A 7559-nucleotide genomic window follows, 5' to 3' on the forward strand; every position below is an offset into this window, starting at 1 on the left:
GGTGGCGGGCGGCGGCAACTGGGCGAGGGGGCGGCAGCGGTGCGGTGGAGGTCGGGGTGCCGCAGGGGATGGGTGCGGGGCGACGGGGCGAGGGGCGACGGGGCAAGGGGGCGGCGGCGGGTCGTCGGGGAGAGAAACGAGAGAAACACACACACACACACACACACACACACACACACACACACACAAAGAGAGAGGGCGGCCGGGGTGGGGCTCGACCTGTTAGTTAGGTCAACTCTTTGCCGCCCGCCATCCTTTGTCGTCTGCTAGCAGACGACAAAGACGGGGTCCATTAGGTTTTTTCTATGCAGCTCGTTAGTGGGGCCCACCTCTCTCTTTGCCGTTCGCCAGCTGACGGCAAAGATTCTTTGTCGTCCGCTAGTGGATGGCAAAGAAATGGCTGATGACAAAGACCTTCTTTGCCATCAGCCAGTTCTTTGCCGTCCACTTTCTGTAAGCGGACGGCAACGACCTTCTTTGTCGTCAACCAGCAGACGGCAAAGAAAAGGCAGACGGCAAATAAGCTAATTCCAGTAGTGGATGTACATACAAACGGAAACGTTTAGCGGGGACTGACTGTGTGGGATGTACTTGCGACCGGAAACAATTTCGCCGTATAATTGTATTTTTAGCTCTACTGTACGTATTTCCGTATTTGACCGCTCGTCGGTCGCACACGACCTCATTTTGCCGAGCGTGTGTGCTAGGATGGCATATCCCCGACGGTTTCTGCGTTGTGTGGGAAGGACCCCCCTATCACCCACACTCACTTGGCGACTGTTCCAAATGTCTTCGTGGAAAGGGGTTAAAAACCGTTTGTATAGGACCAACGCGTACCAGTGTAGTGTTTGGGCTCACTTAATGCTTTTGTCCTAATCCGGCAGAGTTAGGTATGATAGCACTGTAACAACTATTCACCCTATGTAATTACCATTTTGCCATTATGGTGACCCCTTAGTCTATATAAGGAGGTCCATGGCTACGTTTACAAAGGTCAAAACACTGCTCAATTGCACTACGTAGCTGCACTTCCCATGCACCTTGCCGGCAAGCTGCGCTCTCTTGTAATCTGAGCACAAACACATCCAATACACTAAAGCATGAGTAGGGTTTTACGCCTCACGGCGACCCGAACCTGGGTAAACTCAGTGTGTGATTGCTGGATCTGCTCTTTGTGCTTGTCTATCCCAACAGCCGAATCACGAAGGGGTCTTTACTAGTCCCATAGATTTTTGTACCTCGACAGATTACAATGGGGAGATGAGTTGCTACTGGGAGTGTAGGTGTACTGGTGTAGATGGGAATGAGAGCCCCGTAGCCCTCCCCTGAAGGAAATATGCCCTAGAGGCAATAATAAAGTTATTATTTATTTCCTTATATCATGATAAATGTTTATTATGCATGCTAGAATTGTATTAAGCGGAAACATAATACATATGTGAATACATAGACAAACAAAGTGTCACTAGTATGCCTCTACTTGACTAGCTCGTTGATCAAAGATGGTTATATTTCCTAACCATAGACATGAGTTGTCATTTGATTAACGGGATCACATCATTAGGAGAATGATGTGATTGACTTGACCCATTCCGTTAGCTTAGCACTTGAACGTTTATTTTGTTGCCATTGCTTTCTTCATGACTTATACATGTTCCTATGACTATGAGATTATGCAACTCCCATTTACCGGAGGAACACTTTGTGTGCTACTAGACGTCACAACATAACTGGGTGATTATAAAGGTGCTCTACAAGTGTCTCTGAAGGTACTTGTTGGGTTGGCGTATTTTGAGATTAGGATTTGTCACTCCGATTGTCGGAGAGGTATCTCTGGGCCCTCTCGGTAATGCACATCACTTAAGCCTTGCAAGCATTGCAACTAATGAGTTAGTTGCGGGATGATGTGTTACGGAACGATTAAAGAGACTTGCCGATAACGAGATTGAACTAGGTATTGAGATACCGACGATCGAATCTCGGGAAAGTAACATACCGATTACAAAGGGAACAACGTATGTTGTTATGCGGTTTGACTGATAAAGATCTTCATAGAATATGTAGGAGCCAATATGAGCATCCAGGTTCCGCTATTGGTTATTAACAGGAGACGTGTCTCGGTCATGTCTACATAGTTCTCGAACCTGTAGGGTCCGCACGCTTAAAGTTCGATGACGGTTATATTATGAGTTTATGTGTTTTGATGTACCGAAGGAGTTCGGGGTCCCGGATGAGATCGAGGACATGACGAGGAGTCTTGAAGTGGTCGAGACGTAAAGATCAATATATTGGACGACTATATTCGGACATCGAAAAGGTTTTGAGTGATTCGGGTATTTTCGGGAGTACCGGGGAGTTACGGGAATTCATATTGGGCCTTAATGGGCCATACGGGAAAGGAGAGAAAGGCCCCAAAGGGTGGCCGCACCGCTCCCGATGGGCTGGTCCGAATTGGACTAGGGAGGGGGGCGCCCCCTTCCTTCCTTCTCCTTTTCCCTTCCCTTTCCTTCCCTCCTACTCCTACTACATGGAAGGGCTCCTAGTTCTACCAGGAAAAAGGGAATCCTACTCCTGGTGGGAGTAGGACTTCCCTAGGGCGCGCCATAGAGAGGGCCGGCCCTCTCCCTCCTCCACTCCTTTATATACGGGGGCAGGGGGCACCCCAAAGACACAACAATTGATCTCTTGATCTCTTAGCCGTGTGCGGTGCCCCCCTCCACCATAATCCACCTCGGTCATATCGTAACGGTGCTTAGGCGAAGCCCTGCATCCATAGAACATCATCATCGTCACCACGCCGTCGTGCTGACGGAACTCTCCCTCAAAGCTCGTCTGGATCGGAGTTCGAGGGACGTCATCAAGTTGAACGTGTGCAGAACTCGGAGGTGCCGTGCGTTCGGTACTTGATCGGTCGGATCGTGAAGACGTACGACTACATCAACCGTGTTGTGCTAACGCTTCCGCTTTCGGTTTACGGGAGTACGTGGACAACACTCTCCCCTCTCGTTGCTATGCATCACCATGATCTTGCGTGTGCATAGGAAAATTTTGAAATTACTACGTTCCCCAACAGTGGCATCCGAGCCAGGTTTTATGCGTTAATGTAATATGCACGAGTAGAACACAAGTGAGTTGTGGGCGATATTAGTCAGACTGCGTACCAGCATGTCATACTTTGGTTCGGCGGTATTGTTGGATGAAGCGGCCCGGACCGACATTACGCGTACGCTTACGCGAGACTGGTTTTACCGTCGTGCTATGCACACAGGTGACTAGCAGGTGTCAGTTTCTCCAACTTTAGTTGAACTGAGTGTGGCTACACCCGGTCCTTGAGAAGGTTAAAACAGGCACTAACTTGACAAACTATCGTTGTGGTTTTGATGCGTAGATAAGAACGGTTGTTGCTCAGGCCGTAGCAGCCACGTAAAAACTTGCAACAACAAAGTAGAGGACATCTAACTTGTTTTTGCAGGGCATGTTGTGATGTGATATGGTCAAGACGTGATGAGATATAAGTTGTTGTATAAGATGATTATGTTTTGTTGAAGTTATCGGCAACTGGCAGAATCCTTATGGCTGTATCTTTATTGCATAAGATGCAAACGCCAAATAATTGCTTTACTTTATTGCTATGCGATAGCAATAGTTGCAAGAGCAATAGTTGGCGAGACGACCATGTGATGACACATTGATATAGATCAAGATGATGGAGATCATGGTGTCATGCCGGTGACGATGGAAATCATGACGATGCTTTGGAGATGGAGATCAAAGGCACAAGATGATGATGGCCATATCATGTCACATATTTTGATTGCATGTGATGTTTATCTTTTATACATCTTATTTTGCTTAGTTCGACGGTAGCTTTATAAGATGACCTCTCACTAATTATCAAGGTACAAGTGTTCTCCCTGAGTATGCACCGTTGCGAAAGTTCTTCGTGCTGAGACACCACATGATGATCAGGTGTGATAGGCTCTACGTTCAAATACAACGGGTGCAAAACAGTTGCACATGCGGAATACTCAGGTTAAACTTGACGAGCCTAGCATATAACAGATATGGCCTCGGAACACTGAGACCGAAAGGTCGAGCGTGAATCATATAGTAGATATGATCAACATAGTGATGTTCACCATTGAAACTACTCCATCTCACGTGATGATCGGACATGGTTTAGTTGATATGGATCATGTGATCACTTAGAGGATTAGAGGGATGTATATCTAAGTGGGAGTTCTTAAGTAATATGATTAATGAACTTAAATTTATCATGAACTTAGTCCTGGTAGTATTAGCATATCTATGTTGTAGATCAATAGCTCGCGTTTAGCTCCCCTGTTTTATTTTTGATATGTTCCTAGATAAAACTAAGTTGAAAGATGTTAGTAGAAATGATGCGGATTGGATCCATGATCTGAGGTTTATCCTCATTGCCGCATAGAAGAATTATGTCCTTGATGCACCGCTAGGTGACAAACCTATTGCAGGAGCAGATGCAGATGTTATGAACGTTTGGCTAGCTCAATATGATGACTACTTGATAGTTTGGTGCACCATGCTTAAACGGCTTAGAATAGGGACTTCAAAGACGTTTTGAACGTCATGGACCATATGAGATGTTCCAGGAGTTGAAGTTAATATTTCAAGTAAATACCCGAGTTGAGAGATATGAAGTCTCCAACAAGTTATATAGCTAAAAGATGGAGGAGAATAGCTCAAGCAGTGAGCATGCGTTCAGATTGTCTGGGTACTACAATCGCTTGAATCAAGTGGGAGTTAATCTTCTAGATAAAATAGTGATTGACAGAATTCTCTAAGTCACCATCACCGAGTTAGTAGAACTTTGTGATGAACTATAGTATGCAAGGGATGACGAAAACGATTCCCAAGCTTTTCATGATGATGAAATTGATGAAGGTAGAAATCAAGAAAGAGCATCAAGTGTTGATGATTAACAAGACCACTAGTTTCAAGAAAAGGGCAAAGGGAAAGAAAGGGAACTTCAAGAAGAACGACAAGTAAGTTGCTGCTCAAGTGAAGAAGCCCAAGTCTGGACCTAAGCCTGAGACTAAGTGCTTCTACTGCAAAAGGACTGGTCACTGGAAGCGGAACTGCCCCAAGTATTTGGCGGATAAGAAGGATGGCAAAGTGAACAATGCTATATTTGATATACATGTTATTGATGTGTACTTTACTAGTGTTTATTGCAACCCCTCGGTATTTTAGAATGGTTCAGTTGCTAAGAGTAGTAACTCAAAACGGGAGTTGCAGAATGAAAAGAGACTAGTTAAGGGTGAAGTGACGATGTGTGTTGGAAGTGGTTCCAAGATTGATATGATCATCATCGCACACTCCCTATACTTTCGGGATTAGTGTTAAACCTAAATAAATGTTATTTGATGTTTGCATTGAGCATGAATATGATTTGATCATGTTTATTGCAAAACGGTTATTCATTTAAGTTAGAGAATAATTGTTGTTCTGTTTACATGAATAAAACCTTCTATGGTCATAAACCCAATGAAAATGGTTCATTGGATCTCGATCGTAGTGATACACATATTCATAATATTGAAGCCAAAATATGCAAAGTTAATAATGATAGTGCAACTTATTTGTGGCACTGCCGTTTAGGTCATATTGGTGTAAAGCGCATGAAGAAACTCCATGCTGATGGGCTTTTGGAATCACTTGATTACGAATCATTTTGATGCTTGCAAACCATGCCTCATGGGCAAGATGACTAAGACTCCGTTCTCCGGAACAATGGAGCGAGCAACTGACTTATTGGAAATAATACATACTGATGTATGCAGTCCGATGAGTGTTGAGGCTCGCGGCGAGTATCGTTATTTTCTGACCTTCACAGATGATTTGAGTAGACATGGGTATATCTACTTGATGAAACATAAGTCTGAAACATTTGAAAAGTTCAAAGAACTTCAGAGTGAAGTGGAAAATCATCGTGACAAGAAAATAAAGTTTCTATGATCTGATCGCAGAGACAAATAGTTGAGTTACGAGTTTGGTCTTCAATTAAAACAATGTTTTAGTTTCACAAAATCGTGCCACCTGGAACACCACAGCATAATGGTGTGTCCGAACGTCATAACCGTACTATTATTGGATATAGTGCAATCTATGATGTTTCTTACCAATTAACCACTATAGTTTTGAGGTTATGCATTAGAGACAGCTACATTCACGTTAAATAGGGCACCATCTAAATCCGTTGAGACGACACCGTATGAACTATGGTTTGGCAAGAAACATAAGCTGTCGTTTCTTAAAGTTTGAAGTTGCAATGCTTATGTGAAAAAGTTTCAACCTGATAAGCTCAAACCCAAATCAGAGAAGTGCGTCTTCATAGGATACCCAAAATAAAATGTTGGGTACAGCTTCTATCACAGATCCGAAGGCAAGATATTCATTGCTGAGAATGGATCCTTTCTAGAGAAGGAGTTTCTCTCGAAAGAAGTGAGTGGGAGGAAAGTAGAACTTGATGAGGTAATTGTACCTACTCCCTTATTGGAAAGTAGTTCATCACAGAAATCTGTTCCTGTGACTACTACACCAATTAGTGAGGAAGATAATGATGATGATCATGTAACTTCAGATCAAATTACTACCGAACCTCGTAGGTAAACCAGAGTGAGATCCGCACCAGAGTGGTACGGTAATCCTGTTCTGGAGGTCATGTTACTTGACCATGACGAACCTACGAACTATGAGGAAGCGATGATGAGCCCAGATTCTGCGAAATGGCTTGAGGCCATGAAATCTGAGATGAGATCCATGTATAAGAACAAAGTATGGACTTTGATTGACTTGCCCAAAGATCGGCGAGCCATTGAAATTTTCAAGAGGAAGACGGACGCTGATAGTAGTGTTACTATCTACAAAGCTAGAATTGTCGCAAAAAGGTTTTCGACAAGTTCAAGGTGTTGACTACAATGAGAGTTTCTCACTCGTATCTATGCTTAAGTGTGTCCGAATCATGTTAGCAATTGCCACATTTTATGAAATCTAGCAAATGGATAAACAAAACTACATTCCTTAATGGATTTATTAAAGAAGAGTTGTATATGATGCAACAAGAAAGTTTTGTCAATCCTAAAGGTGCTAACAAAATATGCAAACTCCAGGGATCCATCTATGGACTGGTGCAAGCATCTCGGAGTTGGAATATACGCTTTGATAAGTTGATCAAAGCATATAGTTTTATACAGACTTGCGGTGAAGTCTGTATTTACAAGAAAGTGAGTGGGAGCACTACAACATTTCTGATAAGTATATGTGAATGACATATTGTTGATCGGAGATAATGTAGAATTATTCTGCAAAGCATAAAGGAGTGTTTGAAAGGAGTTTTTCAAAGAAAGACCTCGGTGAAGCTGCTTACATATTGAGCATCAAGATCTATAGAGATAGATCAAGACGCGTGATAAGTTTTTCAATGAGTACATACCTTGACAAGATTTTGAAGTAGTTCAAAATGGAACAGTCAAAGAAAGAGTTCTTGCCTGTGTTACAAGGTGTGAAACTGAGTAAGA

Source organism: Triticum aestivum, chromosome 4A, assembly GCF_018294505.1.
Source record: "Triticum aestivum cultivar Chinese Spring chromosome 4A, IWGSC CS RefSeq v2.1, whole genome shotgun sequence".
Taxonomy (NCBI): domain Eukaryota; kingdom Viridiplantae; phylum Streptophyta; class Magnoliopsida; order Poales; family Poaceae; genus Triticum; species Triticum aestivum.